At 39.0% G+C, this 21,215-nt stretch overlaps 1 pseudogene; it reads left to right on the top strand.

Moving 5' to 3' along the window:
- The first annotated feature begins 9,900 nt into the window (after nt 1–9,900).
- Nucleotides 9,901–10,517, top strand: LOC109256441 (ER membrane protein complex subunit 3-like; annotated as a pseudogene).
- Nucleotides 10,518–21,215: the final 10,698 nt, after the last annotated feature.

Genomic DNA, 21,215 nt, shown 5'->3' with positions numbered 1-21,215 from the left:
TCAGGCCAAGACCCACCTTGTTTCATTTGGGATGAATTCTTCTCTTTTGGCATTTTGTCTAAGTCCCTGTCATCTTCCCTGTGTTGGATAAGTCTGCTATGTTTCCTGCTCAGGGCCATTAAAGAGAAATTAAGGTGAAATAAAATAATATGGGTGGGCTCTAACCCAATATAATTGTTGTTTTTATAAAAAATTAGGTCAAAGAAAAGATGAACCTAGGGTTGACCATGAAGATACAGTGAGAGAGGATTGAAATATGCAAGGAGAGAGGCCTTAAAGAAACCAAATCTGCAGACATTTTGACCTTGGTCTTCTGGTTTCCAGAACTGCAAGGGAACAAATTTCTAATGTTTAAGCCAGTCTGTGGTATTTTTTTAAATTTTATATTTCATTTTTAAAAATTTACATCCAAATTAGTGAGCACATAGTGAAACAATGATTTCAGTAGTAGATTCCTTAATGCCCCTTACCCATTTAGTCCACCCCCCTCCCACAACCCCTCCCTTAACCCTCAGTTTGTTCTCCATATTTATGAGTCTCTTCTGTTTTGTCCCCCTCCTTGTTTTTATATTATTTTTGTTTCCCTTCCCTTATGTTCATTTGTCTCTTAAGTCCTCATATGAGTAAAGTCATATGATTTTTGTCTTTCTCTGACTAATTTCACTTAACATAGTACCTTCCAGTCCCATCCACGTAGTTGCAAATGGAATGATTTCATTATTTTTGATTGCCAAATAATACTCCATTGTGTGTGTGTATATATATATATATATATATATGTATACATATATATATATACATACACACACACACACACACACACACACACACACACATACCACATCTTCTTTATCCATTCATCCATCGATGGACATTAGGGCTTTTTCCATACTTTGGCTATTGTTGATAGTGCTGCTATAAACATGGGGTGCATATGTCCCTTCAAAACAGCACACCTGTACCCATGGATAAATGCCTAGTAGTGCAATTGTTGGGTTGTAGGGTAGTCCTATTTTCAGTTTTTTGAGGAACCTCCACACTGTTTTTTAGAGTGGCGGCACCAGCTTGCATTACCACCAGTAATGCAAAAGAGAACCGCTTTCTCCGCATCCTCGCCAACATCTGTGGTTGCCTGAGTTGTTAATGTTAGCCTTTCTGACAGGTGTAAGGTGGTATCTCATTGTGGTTTTGATTTGTATTTCCCTGATGATGAGTGATGTTGAGCATTTTTTCATGTGTCGTTTGGCCATCTGGATGTCTTTCTTGGAGAAGTGTCTATTCATGTCTTGACCATTTCTTCACTGGATTATTTGTTTTTTGGGTGTTGGGTTTGATTAGTTCTTTATAGATTTTGGATACTAACCCTTCATCTGATATGTCATTTGCAAATATCTTCTTCCATTCTGTCGGTTGCCTTTTAGTTTTGCTGATTGTTTCCTTTGCTGTGCAGAAGATTTTTATTTTGATGAGGTCCCAGTAGTTCATTTTTGCTTTTGTTTCCTTTGCCTCCAGAGACGTGTTGAGTAAGAAGTTGCTGCGGACAAGATCAAAGAGGTTTCTGCCTGCTTTTTCCTCGAGCATTTTGATGGCTTCCTGTCTTACATTGAGGTCTTTCATCCATTTTGAGTTTATTTTTGTGTATGGTTTAAGAAATTGGTCCAGATTCATTCTTCCACATGTTGCTGTCCAGTTTTCACGGCCTTACTTGCTGAAGAGACTGTCTTTTTATTCCATTAGTATTCTTTCCTGCTTTGGCAAAGATTAGTTGGCCATATGTTTGTGGGTCCATTTCTGGGTTCTCTATTCTATTCCTTTGATCTCAGTGTCTGTTCTTGTGCCAGTACCATACTTCCTTGATGACTACAGCTTTGTATTATAGCTTGAAGTCTAGGATTGTGATGCTTTCTTCATTGGTTTTCTTTTTCAAGATTGTTTTGGCTTTTTGGGGTCTTTTCTGGTTCCATACAAATTTTAGGATTATTTTTTCTAGCTCAGTGAAGAATGCTGGTTTTACTTTCATAGGGATTGCATTGAATATGTAGATTATTTTGGGTAATATTGACATTTTAACACTATTTGTTCTTCCTATCCAGGAGCATGGAATCTTTTTCCATTTTTTTTGTGTCTTCTTCAATTTCTTTCATAAGCTTTCTATAGTTTTCAGTGTATAGATTTTTCACCTCTTTTGTTACATTTATTCCTAGGTATTTTATGGGTTTTTTTTGTGCAACTGTAAATGGATTCGATTCCTTGATTTCCCTTTCTGTCGCTTCATTGTTGGTGTATAGGAATGCAACAGATTTCTGCGCATTGATTTTATATTCTGTGACTGTTGAATTCATGGATAAGTTCTAGCAGTTTTTTGGTGGAGGCTTTGGGTTTTCCATATAGAGTATCATGTCATCTGCAAAGAGTGAAAGTTTGACCTCCTCCTGGCCGATTTGGATGCCTTTTATTTTTTGTGTTATCTGATTGCAGAGGCTAAGACTTCCAATACTATGTTGAATAACAGTGGCGAGAGTGGACATCCCTGTCTTGTTCCTGACCTTAGGGGGAAAGCTCTCAGTTTTTCCCCATTAAGGATTATATTTGTGTTGGGTTGTTCATATATGGCTTTTATGATCTCAATGTATGATGCTTCTATCCCTATCTTCTTAAGGGTTTTTATCAAGAAAGGATGCTGTATTTTGTCAAATGCTTTCTCTGCATCTATTGATAAGATCATATGGTTCTTGTCCTTTCTTTTATTGATGTGAGGAATCACATTAATTGTTTTGCGAATATTGAACCAGTCCTGCATCCCAGGTATAAATCGCGCTTGGTCGTGATGAATAATTTTTTAATGTATTCTTAGATCCGGTTGGCTAAAATCTTGTTGAATATTTTTTCATCCATGTTCATCAGGGAAATTGATCCATACTTCTCCTTTTTAATGGGGTCTCTGTCTGGTTTTGGAATCAAGGTAATGCTGGCTTTATAGAAAGAGTTTGGAAGTTTTTCTTCCATTTCTCATTTTTGGAACAGTTTCAAGAGAATAGATGTTAACTCTTCCTTAAATGTTTGGTAGAATTCCCCTGGAAAGCCATCTGGCCCTGGACTCTTGTTTTTTGGCAGATTTTTGATTACTAATTCAATTTCCTTACTGGTTATGGGTCTGTTCAAATTTTCTATTTCTTCCTGTTTCAGTTTTGGTAGTTTATATGTTCCTAGGAATTTGTCCATTTCTACCAGATGGCCCATTTTATTGGCATATAATTGCTCATAATATTCTCTTATTATTGTTTTTATTTCTGCTGTGTTGATTGTGATCTCTCCTCTTTCATTCTTCATTTTATTTATTGAGTCCTTTCCTTTTTCTTCTTGATCAAATTGGCTAGTTGTTTATCAATTTTGTTAATTCTTTCAAGGAACCAGCTTCTGGTTTCATTGATCTGTTCTACTATTTTTTTTTTTTTGGTTTCAATAGCATTAATTTCTGCTCTAATTTTTATTATTTCCTGAATTCTGCTGTTTTGGGGTTTTATTTGCTGTTCTTTTTCCAGCTCCTTAAGGCATAAGGTTAGGTTGTGTATCTAAGATCTTTCTTCCTTCTTTAGGAAGGCCTGGATTGGTATATACTTTCCTCTTAAAACTGCCTTTCCTGTGTCCCAGAGGTTTTGGGTTGTGGTGTTATCATTTTCATTGACTTCCATATACTTTTTAATTTCCTCTTTAACTGCTTGGTTAGCCCATTCATTCTTTAGTAGGATGTTCTTCAGTCTCCAAGTATTTGTTATCTTTCCAATTTTTTCTTGTGGTTGATTTCCAGTTTCATAGCGTTGTGGCCTGAAAATATGCATGATATGATCTCCATCTTTTTGTACTTACTTAGGGCTGATTTGTTTCGCAGTATATGGTCTATTCTGGAGAAAGTTCCATGTCACTAGAGAAGAATGTATATTCTGCTGCTATAGGATGAGATGTTCTGAATATATCTGTTAAGTCCATCTGGTTCAGTGTGTCATTCAAAGGCATTGTTTCCTTGTTGATTTTTTGATTACATGATCTGTCCATTGCTGTGAGTGGGGTGTTGAAGTCTCCTACTATTATGGTATTACTATTGATGAGTTTCTTGATATTTGTAATTAATTGATTTATTTGGATGCTTCCACATTTGGCGCATAAATTTTTACATTTGTTAGGTCTTCTTGGTGGATAGACCCCTTAATTATGATATAATGCCTTTCTGCATCTCTTGACACAGTCTTTATTTTAAAGTCTAGATTGTCTAAGTATGGCTACTCTGGCTTTCTTTGGTTGACCATTAGCATGATAGATGGTTCTCCATCCCCTTATTTTCAATCTCAAGTGGACTTTAGGTCTAGAGTGGGTCTCTTGTAAACAGCATATAGATAGATCTTGTTTTTTTATCCATTCTGTTACCCTATGTCTTTTGATTGGAGCATTGAGTCCATTGATGCTTAGAATGAATACTGAAAGATATTAATTTATTGCCATTATAATGCTTGTAGAGTTGGAGTTTCTGGTGATTTTCTCTGGTCATTTCTAATTATTGTTGCTTTGGTATATATATATATATATATATATATATATATTCATCTTTTCTCCCCTCAGAAAGTCCCTCCTTAAAATTTCGTGCAAGGCTGGTTTAATGGTCACAAACTCCTTTAATCTTTGTTTGGGAAACTTTTTATCTCTCCTTCTATTTGGAATGACAGCCTTGCTGGATAAAGAATTCTTGGCTGCACATTTTTCTGATTCAGCACACTGAATATATCCCACCACTCACTTCTGGCCTGCCAAATTTCTGTGGGTAGGTCTGCTGCAAACCTGATCTGTCTTCCCTTGTAGGTTAGGGGCTTTTTTTCCCCTTGCTGCTTTAGTGATTCTCTCCTTTCCTGAGTATTTTGTGAATTTGACTATGATATGCCTTGCTGATGGTTGGTTTTTGTTGAATCTAATGGGGGTCCTCTGTGCTTCTTGGATTTTGATGTCTGTGTCTTCCCCCAGGTTAGGAAAGTTTTCTGCTATGATTTGCTCACATAACCCTTCTACCCCTATTTCTCTCTCTTCCTCTTCTGGGACCCCTATGATTCTGATGTTTTTCCTTTTTAATAAGTCACTGATATCTCTAATGCTTAAATTGTGCTCTTTTGCCTTAATCTCCCTCTTTTGTTCTGCTTCGTTATGCTCTGTAAGTTTGTCCTCTATATCGCTGATTCTCTCTTCTGCCTCATCCATCCTTGCTGCCACTGAATCCATCCGTGATTGCAGCTCAGTTATAGTATTTTTAATTTCATTCTGGCTATTTTTTCACTTCTTTTATCTCTGAAGAAAGGGATTCTAATCTATTTTTGACTCCAGCTACTATTCTTATTATTGTGATTCTAAATTCTGGTTCAGACATCTTGCTTATATCTGTGTTGGTTAAATCCCTGGCTGTCTTTTCTTCATCCTCTTTATTTTTGGGTGAATTCCTTTGTTTTGTCATTTTGAAGGGAGAAAAGGAATTAATGAGGTAGAAAAATTGTAATTAAAAAATAAAATTAAAAAATATTAAAATTAAAAATTAAACACACACACACAGTCACATCGAATAGATGATGCTAGAACCTACGTGTGTTTTGTTCTGGATGTTGAAAGTGGTTTGACAAAGTAGAGAAAAAAAAGGGGGGGGGGAGAAAAAAAAGGAAATCTTTTGAGAATTTGAAAAAATGAATACACTGAAGCAGACTAAAATGATATAATGGGAGAAAATTGAATTTGAAAAAAATATACACAAAAGTAAAGAACATAGTAGAAAAAAATAAAGAAAATATTTTAATAAATATTAAAAATAAATATGATTTTTTAAATTTTCTTTATTTAAGAAAAGATAAAAACGAAAAAGAGAAAGAGGATAAAAAAAGAAAAAGAAGAAAAGAAAAAAAGAAATCATTTGAAAATTTCAAAAAAGTGAGTACACTGTAGTAGACTAAAATAAAATGTTGGAAGTAAAATAGAATTTGAAAAAATTACCTAAAAGCAAAAAATATAGTAAAAAATTAAATAAAAATATTTTTAATAGAAATTGAAGATAAAAATGAAGTTTTCTCTATGCATACAAGAAAAAGAAAAGAAATGACAAATAAAAAAAAGAAAGAAAAAAAGGAATTTTTTTTTTAAATTTGAAAATGTGAATACACTGAGGTAGACTAAAATAAAATGATGGAAGTAAAATAGCATTTGAAAAAAAAATTACACAAAAGTAAAAAATATAGTAATAAAGTTAAAGAAAAAATATTTTTATAAAAACTGAAAATAAAAATGCATTTTTTTTCTGTATTCAATAAAAAGAAAAAAAGTGTAAAAGAGGGAAAAAAGAAAGAACATTGAATAGATGAACCTGCTAACAGATTGACGTAGGACTGAAATTACTTCGTTTTCCCCTAGATCTCAGTCTATGTAGCACTTTATAGTCCATAAACTAAGCCAGCAGTGAGACTTGTGCTCTTGAAGAGCATATTTGGCCCAATTGGGCGGGGCTCATTGTAACAGATCTGGTCTCCACTAGATGGAGCCACTAGCCTACTGGGGTAGATTGTTGAGGCGCTCGTAGGTGCATATTCTCATGGGTGGGAGTGGCAAAAATGGGCCACCCAGCTACCCAGTCTGTTCTCCCGGATCAGCAATTGTGCGCCTGTCCTCTGTCTTCAGCTTTAGTCCACGCCCCACTTTTTCACTCTCCGTGACCAGGCCCCAGGCGGTACCTCGCTCCCAATTTTTGTCTCAGCTGTGGCTGTTTTCCCCCGGCCCCTTACTTCTGAAGGACTGTGGCTCTGACCCATTCTGCCCCTCTGCAGGAGGGTCTCACCAAGCAGTGGCCGAATGTCACTTGCACCTAGGAATGCTTGCTGGACCCTGCTGTTGCTGGTGCCCCAAGACTGCAGCCAGGTGCCAGCCCGCCCCAGGAAAAGTTCACGAGATAGTGTACCAGCAGCATTTCAGGCAATATGGAAAATCACAACACATATCTGGCACCAGGCTTCACCCTTAATGACATTGTTCCAGCACCAGCGAATGTGGCCATTTTCTGGGGTCTGCTGGACCAGGTGACTTCAACAGTCTCTACCAAATGTCCTTCCAGAAGTGGAACCGCTTTTCCCGGTGTGGCCCAAGAACCTCCCAGACCCCACTCTGTTCCTGGGGATTCGCCCTTCCTACCAGAGCACCGCCAGGTGTCGAGCTGCAGAGGTGCAGACTTTGAACTCCCCTTGTTTACAGTCTTAATAGAATTTAAACCCTCTCCTTTCTCCTTTCTCCCCTTTTAGTTTAGTCCCTGCAGCTGTTTCCAATTTTCCACTTTCTTTCCAGCTGCCTTTGGGGAGGAGTGGTTTTCCCATATTCTCCCCCCTCCCCAGTCTCTGTCCTCTCTCTGCCTGCAAAAGTGGCTCCCTACCCTCCACAACTTCTCGCTCCCCAAATTCATCTCTCCACACTGTGTACCTGCTGAATTCTGTGGTACAAGTTGTGCAGATTGTTGTGTTAATCCTCCAATCAGTTTTCTAGGTGTGTAGGATGGTTTAGTGTTGGTCTGGCTGTATTTCATTGATGCAAGACACACAAAAAGCTTCCATGCTGTTCTGCCATCTTGGCTCCTCCCAAGTCTGTGATATTTTGTTATGAAAGCCCTAGCAAACTGATACAGGAAGGAAATGACAGACATGATACTTAAAAAAATTAATGAGTGGTGGTATTGCAGATTAATTATTTTTATCTCGGTCTCACCATAGTTTTCACTTTCTCCTAATAATTATGGATGATTTTTAAAAATCAGAATTAAATCTCATAGAAATGGTGGTGGTTTTGAAATAGTACAGATATCGGATAGCTATAGACATAAGTATATTTGACTACTTTGTACTGATATTAAGGGATAAAACATAGACAGTTGATACTCACTTTACCCTCTTCCATGATTTCCCAGCTGTGACCACTATCAAGAATTGGGCTTTTTTACTTTTGAAATCTTTCCATATACTTTCTCTTTCAGTGAAATATATTGTTTCACAACATGTTTTATTCATAGATGCCTGGCTACCTAATGGAAAAGTAGGAAAGGAGAAACATAAGAAGAACAAATCCACATTCACATCTCAAAAGATAACCTGTTTATGCTCTCTTGCTATGTGTAGTCTCCTTCAGAGCTTCTGAAACGGACACACCCATTTTCTCACTTGCATGCTATGGGGAGCGCTAACACAAACAGTAGATACTATTCTCAGTCACTTTTTATTGCTGTGTTCAGTCTTGGAGTTTCCAAGTTGCAGCTAGCCCAAAACATGTCACAATGTCTCCTGACCCTGAAACTTCTTCCTTTTGTGCAGGCCTAATTTTCTGGCTTTCATTCACACTGCTACTCATGTGGGCCTGTACATATGGACTAATCTGGGCCATCCTGGTTTAGAGAATTGATTCTAGAGATTTCATTTATTTCATTTTTCTGTGTCAAGACTAATCCCTAGTTTGGTTTAAGGATGTATCCTATTTTGAACTTCAGCGGATTTCTATTACAAGTGCTGGGCACATGAAGGTTTTCCTATCCTTTTACCATGTTGTTGTTTTAAAAAAATGTTCATTTATTTTTGAGAGAGAAAGGGCATGAGCAGGGGAGGAACAGACAGAGAGGCGGATGGAGGATCTGAAGCTGGCTCTGTACTGACAACAGCACGTCTGATGTGGGGTTTGAACTCACGAACTGTGAGATGATGACCTGAGCCAAAGCCAGATGGTCAACTGATGGAGCCACCCAGGCACCCCTATCCTTTAACTATTTTAGTTGCACAAGTAAGATGCTTCAAAGCTATTTTATTCCACGTGTGTTGGTTTCCCTGAGCCCTGGGCTTAAGGAGCCTGTGACTAAACTTCCCCCTGCATCCTGCTACGGAAGCATCTCCCCTCTGGAATCTGTAGGCTGATAGAGTGTGGAGCCATCTCATGCACCCATATGCTTTTGCTCCCCTGTGGGTTCCTGCTTGACTAACTGGGAGATTAAAACTATGAGACTGCTTTTAGTTCAAGGGGTTTTATTTAGAGAAAAGAGAAAGAAGCAAGTTGTAGGGGCACTGGGTGGCTCAGTTGGTTGAGTATCTGACTTCAGCTCAGGTCATGATCTCATAGTCTGTGGTTCAAGCCCCACGTCAGGCTCTGTGCTGACAGTTCAGAGCCTGGAGCCTGCTTTGGATTCTGTGTCTCCCTCTCTCTCAGCTCCCCTCCTGATCACACTGTCTGTTTCAAAAGTAAATAAATGTTAAAAAAATTAATAAAGAAAAAAGCATATTGTGAAAGTACTTTTTTTTTCATGACCTTCACTAAATCTTAGGAAATTGAGACATCCTAGGACTACAAAATGTAAGGTTTATTTGAGAGATATACTTACCTTTCCCCTAAGCATCTGTAGGATCACTGAAATTTTCCATTTGGGACTATCATGTGGTAGATTAAAAAATTAATGCTACAGTAACTTTATTACCTAATTTCCTTGCTTTAGAAATATTGTACATCTGGCACTGACTCATTCTTCTATGGGAATACTGGGGATATGTTTTTTTCTTATTTTTTTCTTTTGAAACCCAAATGCTTTTATTATAAATAAAAATGGAAAATACAGGTAACAAAAAATCATTAGAAACCCTTAAAATCTATTGTTCACAGATAAGCACTGTTTCCTTTTGCATATATTTTTTTTTCAGAAAATTTATTATGCAAATGTAACTATATTTGAGAAGAGAAATTAGATTATATCTTACAGCTTTGTGAACTGCTTTATTATGACAAATATTATATTATCAAAGTCAGTGAATCCTATACAGCATGAATGCAACATACATTTGGGGAGACCATAACAAGCAAACAAGAAGCATGATGATTTTTCCAAGTTACAGAAAATATTACTTCAATATCCCAGAGGATTGATTAAAAAAAATACTAAAAGTAAGGTAGTGTCTACTTTTCCTCTACCTCATCTCATTATGCTAACACACAAGATTTAAGGCAATGTACCAAATGTCTTCCCTATGATTGTTATCGGTAAATTGATCAACATGACATTTTCTGGCTTTGTTATAAGCAAGCTTCCATTTCCCAGACCATCTCATGTAAGGCTATGCTACAGAAAAAAATCAAAGTACTCACATTAGATGCATCTTAGGGAAGTTCTTCATCCTGGTATTTCCTTAGTGTCTTTGGGCTTCAGAACATTTACTCTGATTCTGGGCCAAGATAATGCCACTGACCAATCAGGAATAGTGCAGGAGCAGATGACTGGAGACATCAAGGTCATGCCCAGACACACCAACAAAGCTTTCAAAACAAAGTGGTAAGCTTTGGAGCTGACAGACCACCAGTGGGCACTAGATGATGTAGAAGAGGAGCTCATGGCCAAAAACCTCCACTTCCAAAGCATGTTCATTAAAGGAATCACACACTTGTATTTTTTGAAAACCAAGGAGGAAATAAGTGACAGAAATTTGGAGTAGCCCTTAACCTTTTAATTTTCTTGTGAGCTGATTCTCTCAGAATAAAAAGGAAAATGCATGAACTGGTGGGTGTGCATCAAGGATCATTCTTGTCTGAGCTGAGATTCCATTTATGTTTGAAACTATAGTAAATATGAGGAGTGTGAGGAAGTGACTTACCTGGAAATAGCTATATTTGATGAATACATTTTTTTATGTGTGTGTGACTCTAGTAGTAAAAATCAGAGAAAGAGAGAAAACTGCAACTGTGATAATATGCAGTACTTTGCAAAAATAAAATTTGTGTAAAAAACATTGTCAATTATATCAAATTATTATGTGTAGTCAGCCTGACTTCCATCAACAGTGAACTCTTGTTTTCCTGGAATCCAAATACCCTTCATGTTATCTTTAATTTTTTGTTACTGTTTTTATAGCCTTCTTTACATAAATAATGCATTTTTATTGTGGAAAATGTAGCAACTATGAATAAACAAGTTGAAGCTCCTTGTTTGGTTCATTTGGATCCTATAGCGTGACATACAAAGCAAATATGTCAAGACGTTATTGAAATAAACTTTTTTCAGAGTTAGTACCCAGAGCCAGTACAGACTTATCAAACTTTCTATATTACTTAATACTATCCAGCAAAAATCAGTGACCCTGAACATCCTGGGTTTTCAGGTGTCTTTGGGATCATCAAAGATGGGTTAAATAATGCAAGATCTTGATCTGGAGTTCAGAATATATCAAATCCATTGACAAATAAGTGATGTTCCACTGTATATGGATACTAAACAGAAGAAATGACCTTATTTCACAGCTATTATAGATAAGAGGCAGTCTACATATCTCTCTAAGAAATGAGAGGGGACAGTTGCTGGCAGACACATAGTCAAAGGTTGTCCAGGAATAATTTCATCTGGATCAATTATCCTGATGAAGAGGTAGGGTACCATTTCTGTACCAAGAGGTGAATAGAATTTTCCTGTTGAATACTGTAATCAAGAGCAAACAACTCTTCACTTTACAAATTAAACCATCCTGTTTGCTCTTAAAAAAATTAATTGGCTGCGTGTATGCGTTTCTTGTGCTACTATGTCCCCTCCAGCTCTACTACCTTCTATACATACTCATAGTTTAAACTCTGTACAGACCAGCATGGGACCTCCAATCTCAGCATTAGATATCCCCCCAAATGTGTTTTTAATTATTCTATGCAAATAATGGATACAGGGGGACTGTTCCAGTTAACTGAAAATCTGAAATCTGGCTGGTTCCATGAAGTGAAGCTCACAACCTCCATCCTCCCTACCCTTTGTGGAGCCCCCTGTTCTGAGACTCTCAGAGATGCCATCTTGAATCTCACCAACATGTGACATTTATCTTCATTTTTTTCTTTTTTTCATTAAAAGGAATACATTTTACAAAGAGTAGAAAATGTCACAAAATAAATATGATACCAATTATCCTTGGAAAATTAATATGCATATAAAAGAAGATCCATTTTCTTTTGACCCAAAGCTACATTGTGTTTATTGATTTATCTCTTGCCTCATCACTATCAACTGATGTACAGTGTGGACTATCGAGAGGGTCGCCACCAGGGAACAGATCATTCTCCCTCCACTACCTCAATATTGTACAAGCTGCCCAGACTTTCTCCCACCAGCCCTGTCATACCCTGTTCATGACACAGGACACAGATTCTCAGAATCTGCTCACACTACCCATCCTCTCTCAGCTACCTACCCCCTGTTCTGCCCTGCACCACCCTTGAAATACCTGCAACCATCTTCCAAGATGTACCACTACCATGTATTTCGTCTTCAGGCACTGAAATGTGTTTTCACGATGTTCTTTTATACATACCGGTTTTTTAAGGCAGAATTAGAATTATTCTTCATAATTTTAATGCCTGAGATTTTGGAAGATCATTTATTTATTTATTTATTTATTTATTTATTTTTACTCTTTGCCTATGCTTCTTAGAAAAGTTTGATGATAGTGGTACTTTGGTGCTCCCTTGTGACAAAAGACTGAACTGCAGCTTGAACATGTCACATTGGGGAAGGAAAGTGGGAGGTAGGGGCTATGATCCAAAGACTTAACTTTATGGAAGTCAGCATGAAAAGGGTGGAATTCTTAGGGTGCAGTGCATTGATAGCTTTCTGTAGACATTTTATATAAATTGAATCATACAACATGTTTTCTTTTGCATATTCAGCTTCTTTTACTTGACTTAATGTTTTCAAGCTTCAAACATTGTAGAATGTATCAGTATTGCATTCTTTTTAATGGCCAAATATACTACATTTCGCTTAGACATTCATTAATAGATGGACATTTGAGTTGTGTCCACTTTTGGCTATTATGAATAATGATGCTATGTACATTCCTACACTAGTTTTTATGTAGGTATATATTGTCATTTTTCCTGGCTTTGTACCTAGGAGTGCAATTGCTGAGTCATATGCTAACTCTCTGTTGGACAGTTTGAGGAGCATTCAGACTGTTTTTATGACCCAGAGTTGAGGAGTACAGGTATAGTCTGTCTTTTTTTCTCCTGATTGGACACTTGTTATGGGTTTTGAAAAAGAATACCATAGAGTTGAAGTTCTCTTCTTGTCAACTCATATTTAGGAGGACATGAAACCCACATGACATCACTGGGTCACTGGAGATGCTGACCTTCATCACAGGGTTAGGATGGTGTTTGCCTGGTTTCTCCAGTGTACAATAACTACTTTCCATTCACCTGTTTTTTGAGGGGAGTCACTAAGTTTGTCTTGCCCTCAGGGGTGGGAGTCAGATATGGTGCACCTCATTGGAGGCAGGGTATCTACATATATTATTTGAAGTTATTTAAAGATAGTTTATCTCATGGTATACAGTATGGATTCATGTATGCTTATTTTCTTAAGTTTTTTTTCAAACGGATACATCCCAAAAGGAGGTCTAGCATCATGATTTCCCTGGTACAGAAAGTGGATTTGACTGAACATTCAGGAAACTAAAACAGTTCCCTAATCCCACCATTATATATCACTACCATTATATTATCTAAATATGGTATGTTAGATAATGCTTTTAGATAATATATATAACCATGGCATAGTTTGGAACATTATATTTTCTTATGATTTTATTCCATAATTGATTTTCTTGAAAAAATAAAAACATATGATGGAAATTATTGAAATGATGATAACAACTAACATGCAGAGAACATTTGAAAAATCCTTTCAATGAAGCAAAATTATAAGACGTTAGAGAAAATGTGTGCTTCATTTGAAAGCCCATTGTGCGAAGCACAGTTCTCCAGTTATCTGACTCTGACTCTATGAAAAGTATTTTACAACTCTAGCTTTTATGTAACTGATCCCATTGTAATACAATCCTTGTCTTATCCAAGCAGTTGAATTCTGATCTGGGGATAGAAAATACTTTTCCTTTGTAAAAATAATTGCTTGCATCCATTGAGTAATCATTTCAACATTACTGATATGTACATGTCATAAAGAGGTGGCTGTTGAGTTGGCAAGTGTAATTTCCATGGAAGCATGGGGGAACATGGCCCAGTGGTATAATGGATGAAGACTGAGTTGGAGAGGAGATTCAGAGGGGTATGAATTGAGTATGGAGAATTCTTCTTGGAATTTTGATGCAAAGGGGAAAATATATGTACAGAGGAGAATCACTAGAGCTGTGGAGAGGGACCCAAGGCATTAAAGCATATTTGTAAACTATTAATTATAAGACACTTGAGCAGGCTTAAATCTTAAAGGGAAGGAGCCATTTCTTCTTTGATTTAGCATCTGAATTTACCACTCCAACCTTTCCACATTTTACTTCCTAATTTCCATTCTGGAGAAGCCTAAACCTTAACTAAAAGGATGGTATAGAGTTTGGTATTAATGCATGTTAAGTAGATTAATGGACAAATGGTGTCTAACGTGTCCTAGGAAATTACTTATTTTTGCATCTTACAGCAGAGCTCTTCAGGCAGCTGATGAACCCGTGGTGTTGGGAGGCTGAGACAATGTAGCTTCTCGGCACTCAGCAACGGATGGCTGCAATATGGGAAGCATTTTAAGTGTGGGGGACCATCCTGAGTATTGCGGTCGCCATAGAAACCTGACACCATTGTGGAATGTTAATGGTTTTCTAATAGAGACAGACATGTCCTGGACAAAAAAGCATGTCTGCCTTCAGGTGGTTAGAACTCACTTGGGAGTCTCCATGATGCGGGCTGAAGTGCCTTGAGGTGTTGGGAGAGAACAAAATTCAGGTCAAGTCTCCTCTTTCTGGATTTGGGAGGTAGTGCCCTAGCTTGTAACTATGGGAAGCAATTGGGGTCCCATCCCACCCCAATGAGCATGGGTCCTGCTCCAGGGGTGTCTTGGGGTTACTTTTCTTTCAATGCAGGATCATGGGAGGTAAGACAGGTGATGACTCTGAGCCCAAGCTTCCCCCTCTGTACAATGGGGATGAAAATGCTTCACCCACGGGATCACTGAGAATAGTCAGTGATGCATAGGAGCAAGCCCATGGCCCTGTGGTTATTGCGGATCATGAATGCTTGTATGAATTCAGGCCACTTGTTAGGAGATAGTCAAGGAAAGGAGAAAAAAGGGCCCCGGTGCACCAGGGTGGATCAGTTGGTTGAACATCTGACTCTTCGTTTTGGCTCAGGTTATGGTGCTACGATTGTGGGATCGAGCCCCACATTGTGCTCCCCACTGAACATGGAGCCTGCTTGAGATTCTCTCACACTGTCCCTCTGTCCCTCTCCCCAGGCCATGTGTACTCCCTCTCTCTCTAAAAAAAAGGGGGGGACAGGTGAAAAATCCATTAAAATGTGGTTGTTATGACAATGACCCAGTTGTATCTTTTTTTTTTTTTTTTGAAGTTAGAAGTTCTTTTTTTTTTTTTTTTTTTTTTATTTTTTAATATATGAAATTTACTGTCAAATTGGTTTCCATACAACACCCAGTGCTCATCCCAAAAGGTGCCCTCCTCAATACCCATCACCCACCCTGCCCTCCCTCCCACCCTGCCCTCCCTCCCACCCCCCATCAACCCTCAGTTTGTTCTCAGTTTTTAACAGTCTCTTATGCTTTGGCTCTCTCCCACTCTAACCTCTTTTTTTTTTTTTTTCCTTCCCCTCCCCCATGGGTTTCTGTTATGTTTCTCAGGATCCACATAAGAGTGAAACCATATGGTATCTGTCTTTCTCTGTATGACTTATTTCACTTAGCATCACACTCTCCAGTTCCATCCATGTTGCTACAAAAGGCCATATTTCATTTTTTCTCATTGCCACGTAGTATTCCATTGTGTATATAAACCACAATTTCTTTATCCATTCATCAGTTGATGGACATTTAGGCTCTTTCCATAATTTGGCTATTGTTGAGAGTGCCGCTGTAAACATTGGGGTACAGGTGCCCCTATGCATCAGTACTCCTGTATCCCTTGGATAAATTCCTAGCAGTGCTATTCCTGGGTCATAGGGTAGGTCTATTTTTAATTTTCTGAGGAACCTCCACACTGCTTTCCAGAGCGGCTGCACCAATTTGCATTCCCACCAACAGTGCAAGAGGGTTCCTGTTTCTCCACATCCTCTCCAGCATCTATAGTCTCCTGATTTCTTCATTTTGGCCACTCTGACTGGCGTGAGGTGGTATCTGAGTGTGGTTTTGATTTGTATTTCCCTGATAAGGAGCGACGTTGAACATCTTTTCATGTGCCTGTTGGCCATCCGGATGTCTTCTTTAGAGAAGTGTCTATTCATGTTTTCTGCCCATTTCTTCACTGGCTTATTTGTTTTTCGGGTGTGGAGTTTGATGAGCTCTTTATAGATTTTGGATACTAGCCCTTTGTCCGATGTGTCATTTGCAAATATCTTTTCCCATTCCGTTGGTTGCCTTTTAGTTTTGTTGGTTGTTTCCTTTGCTGTGCAGAAGCTTTTTATCTTCATAAGGTCCCAGTAATTCACTTTTCCTTTTAATTCCCTTGCCTTTGGGGATGTGCCGAGTAAGAGATTGCTACGGCTGAGGTCAGAGAGGTCTTTTCCTGCTTTCTCCTCTAAGGTTTTGATGGTCTCCTGTCTCACATTCAGGTCCTTTATCCATTTTGAGTTTATTTTTGTGAATGCTGTGAGAAAGTGGTCTAGTTTCATGCTTCTGCATGTTGCTGTCCAGTTCTCCCAGCACCATTTGTTAAAGAGACTGTCTTTTTTCCATGGGATGTTCTTTCCTGCTTTGTCAAAGATGAGTTGGCCATACGTTTGTGGGTCTAGTTCTGGGGTTTCTATTCTATTCCATTGGTCTATGTGTCTGTTTTTATGCCAATACCATGCTGTCTTGATGATGACAGCTTTGTAGTAGAGGCTAAAGTCTGGGATTGTGATGCCTCCTGCTTTGGTCTTCTTCTTCAAAATTACTTTGGCTATTCGGGGCCTTTTGTGGTTCCATATGAATTTTAGGATTGCTTGTTCTAGTTTCGAGAAGAATGCTGGTGCAATTTTGATTGGGATTGCATTGAATGTGTAGATAGCTTTGGGTAGTATTGACATTTTGACAATATTTATTCTTCCAATCCATGAGCAGGGAATGTCTTTCCATTTCTTTATATCTTCTTCAATTACCTGCATAAGCTTTCTATAGTTTTCAGCATACAGATCTTTTACATCTTTGGTTAGATTTATTCCTAGGTATTTTATGCTTCTTGGTGCAATTGTGAATGGGATCAGTTTCTTCATTTGTCTTTCTGTTGCTTCATTGTTAGTGTATAAGAATGCAACTGATTTCTGCACATTGATTTTGTATCCTGCAACTTTGCTGAATTCATGTATCAGTTCTAGCAGACTTTTGGTGGAGTCTATCGGATTTTCCATGTATAATATCATGTCATCTGCAAAAAGCGAAAGCTTGACTTCATCTTTGCCAATTTTGATGCCTTTGATTTCCTTTTGTTGTCTGATTGCTGATGCTAGAACTTCCAGCACTATATTAAACAGCAGCGGTGACAGTGGGCATCCCTGTCGTGTTCCTGATCTCAGGGAAAAAGCTCTCAGTTTTTCCCCGTTGAGGATGATGTTAGCTGTGGGCTTTTCATAAATGGCCTTTATGATCTTTAAGTATGTTCCTTCTATCCCGACTTTCTCAAGGGTTTTTATTAAGAAAGGGTGCTGGATTTTGTCAAAGGCCTTTTCTGCATCGATTGACAGGATCATATGGTTCTTCTCTTTTTTTTTGTTAATGTGATGTATCACGTTGATCGATTTGCGAATGTTGAACCAGCCCTGCATCCCAGGAATGAATCCCACTTGATCATGGTGAATAATTCTTTTTATATGCTGTTGAATTCGATTTGCTAGTATCTTATTAAGAATTTTTGCATCCATATTCATCAGGGATATTGGCCTGTAGTTCTCTTTTTTTACTGGGTCTCTGTCTGGTTTAGGAATCAAAGTAATACTGGCTTCATAGAATGAGTCTGGAAGTTTTCCTTCCCTTTCTATTTCTTGGAATAGCTTGAGAAGGATAGGTATTATCTCTGCTTTAAATGTCTGGTAGAACTCCCCTGGGAAGCCATCTGGTCCTGGACTCTTATTTGTTGGGAGATTTTTGATAACCGATTCAATTTCTTCGCTGGTTATGGGTCTGTTCAAGCTTTCTATTTCCTCCTGATTGAGTTTTGGAAGCGTGTGGGTGTTTAGAAATTTGTCCATTTCTTCCAGGTTGTCCAATTTGCTGGCATATAATTTTTTATAGTATTCCCTGATAATTGTTTGTATCTCTGAGGGATTGGTTGTCATCATTCCATTTTCATTCCTGATTTTATCTATTTGGGTCATCTCCCTTTTCTTTTTGAGAAGCCTGGCTAGAGGTTTGTCAATTTTGTTTATTTTTTCAAAAAACCAACTCTTGGTTTCGTTGATCTGCTCTACAGTTGTTTTAGATTCTATATTGTTTATTTCTGCTCTGATCTTTATTATTTCTCTTCTTCTGCTGGGTTTAGGCTGCCTTTGCTGTTCTGCTTCTATTTCCTTTAGGTGTGCTGTTAGATTTTGTATTTGGGATTTTTCTTGTTTCTTGAGATAGGCCTGGATTGCAATGTATTTTCCTCTCAGGACTGCCTTCGCTGCATCCCAAAGCGTTTGGATTGTTGTATTTTCATTTTCGTTTGTTTCCATATATATTTTAATTTCTTCTCTAATTGCCTGGTTGACCCACTCATTCGTTAGTAGGGTGTTCTTTAACCTCCATGCTTTTGGAGGTTTTCCAGACTTTTTCCTGTGGTTGATTTCAAGCTTCATAGCATTGTGGTCTGAAAGTATGCATGGTATAATTTCAATTCTTGTAAACTTATGAAGGGCTGTTTTGTGACCCAGTATATGATCTATCTTGGAGAATGTTCCATGTGCACTCGAGAAGAAAGTATATTCTGTTGCTTTGGGATGCAGAGTTCTAAATATATCTGTCAAGTCCATCTGATCCAATGTATCATTCAGGGCCCTTGTTTCTTTATTGACTGTGTGTCTAGATGATCTATCCATTTCTGTAAGTGGGGTGTTAAAGTCCCCTGCAATGACCACATTCTTATCAATAAGGTTGCTTATGTTTATGAGTAATTGTTTTATATATCTGGGGGCTCGGGTATTTGGTGCATAGACATTTATAATAGTTAGCTCTTCCTGGTGGATAGACCCTGTGATTATTATATAATGCCCTTCTTCATCTCTTGTTACAGCCTTTAATTTAAAGTCTAGTTTGTCTGATAGAAGTATGGCTACTCCAGCTTTCTTTTGGCTTCCAGGAGCATGATAAATAGTTCTCCATCCCCTCACTCTCAATCTAAAGGTGTCCTCAGATCTAAAATGAGTCTCTTGTAGACAGCAAATAGATGGGTCTTGTTTTTTTATCCATTCTGATACCCTATGTCTTTTAGTTGGCGCATTTAATCCATTTACATTCAGTGTTATTATAGAAAGATATGGGTTTAGAGTCATTGTGATGTCTGTATGTTTTATGCTTGTAGTGATGTCTCTGGTACTTTGTCTCACAGGATCCCCCTTAGGATCTCTTGTAGGGCTGGTTTCGTGGTGACAAATTCCTTCAGTTTTTGTTTGTTTGGGAAGACCTTTATCTCTCCTTCTATTCTAAATGACAGACTTGCTGGATAAAGGATTCTCGGCTGCATATTTTTTCTGTTTAGCACACTGTAGATATCGTGCCAAGCCTTTCTGGCCTGCCAAGTTTCAAAGGAGAGATCAGTCACGAGTCTTATAGGTCTCCCTTTATATGTGAGGGCACATTTATCCCTTGCTGCTTTCAGAATTTTCTCTTTATCCTTGTATTTTGCCAGTTTCACTATGATATGTCGTGCAGAAGATCGATTCAAGTTATGTCTGAAGGGAGTTCTCTGTGCCTCTTGGATTTCAATGCCTTTTTCCTTCCCCAGTTCAGGGAAGTTCTCAGCTATAATTTCTTCAAGTACCCCTTCAGCACCTTTCCCTCTCTCTTCCTCCTCTGGGATACCAATTATGCGTATATTATTTTTTTTTAGTGTATCACTTAGTTCTCTAATTTTCCCCTCATACTCCTGGATTTTTTTATCTCTCTTTCTTTCAGCTTCCTCTTTCTCCATAACTTTATCTTCTAGTTCACCTATTCTCTCCTCTGCCTCTTCAAGCCGAGCCATCGTGGTTTCCATTTTGTTTTGCATTTCGTTTAAAGCGTTTTTCAACTCCTCGTGACTGTTCCTTAGTCCCTCGATCTTTGTGGCAAGAGATTCTCTGCTGTCCTGTATACTGTTTTCAAGCCCAGCGATTAATTTTATGACTATTATTCTAAATTCACTTTCTGTTATATTATTTAAATCCTTTTTGATCAGTTCATTAGCTGTTGTTATTTCCTGGAGATTCTTCTGAGGGGAATTCTTCCGTTTGCTCATTTTGGAGAGTCCCTGGCGTGGTGAGGACCTGCAGGGCACTTCCCCTGTGCTGTGGTGTATAACTGGAGTTAGTGGGCGGGGCCGCAGTCCGACCCGATGTCTGCCCCCAGCCCACTGCTGGGGCCACAGTCAGACTGGTGTGTGCCTTCTCTTCCCCTCTCCTAGGGGCGGGATTCACTGTGGGGTGGCGTGTCCCGTCTGGGCTACTTGCACACTGCCAGGCTTGTGTTGCTGGGGATCTGGCGTATTAGCTGGGGTGGATAGGCAAGGTGCACGGGGGCTGGAGGGGCAGGCTTAGCTCGCTTCTCCTTAGGTGATCCACTTCAGGAGGAGCCCTGTGGCAGCGGGAGGGAGTCAGATCCGCTGCCGGAGGTTTGGCTCCGCAGAAGCACAGAGTTGGGTGTTTGCGCGGAGCGAGCAAGTTCCCTGGCAGGAACTGGTTCCCTTTGGGATTTTGGCTGGGGGATGGGCGGGGGAGATGGCGCTGGTGCCTTTGTTCCCCGCCAAGCTGAGCTCTGCCGTCCGGGGGCTCAGCAGCTCTCCCTCCCTTTGTCCTCCAGCCTTCCCGCTTTCCGAGCAGAGCTGTTAACTTATGACCTCCCAGACGCTAAGTCGCGCTTGCTGTCGGAACACAGTCCGTCCGGCCCCTCCGCTTTTGCCAGCCAGACTCGGGGGCTCTGCTTGGCCGGCGAGCCGCCCCTCCGCCCCGGCTCCCTCCCGCCAGTCCGTGGAGCGCGCACCGCCTCGCCGCCCTTC

Source organism: Panthera pardus, unplaced genomic scaffold (genome assembly GCF_024362965.1).
Source record: "Panthera pardus isolate Hobbes unplaced genomic scaffold, ASM2436296v1 HiC_scaffold_27, whole genome shotgun sequence".
NCBI classification, from domain to species: Eukaryota; Metazoa; Chordata; class Mammalia; order Carnivora; family Felidae; genus Panthera; species Panthera pardus.
The sequence above is the reverse complement of the archived record's forward strand: the minus strand, read 5'-3'. Positions and strand labels throughout refer to the sequence as shown.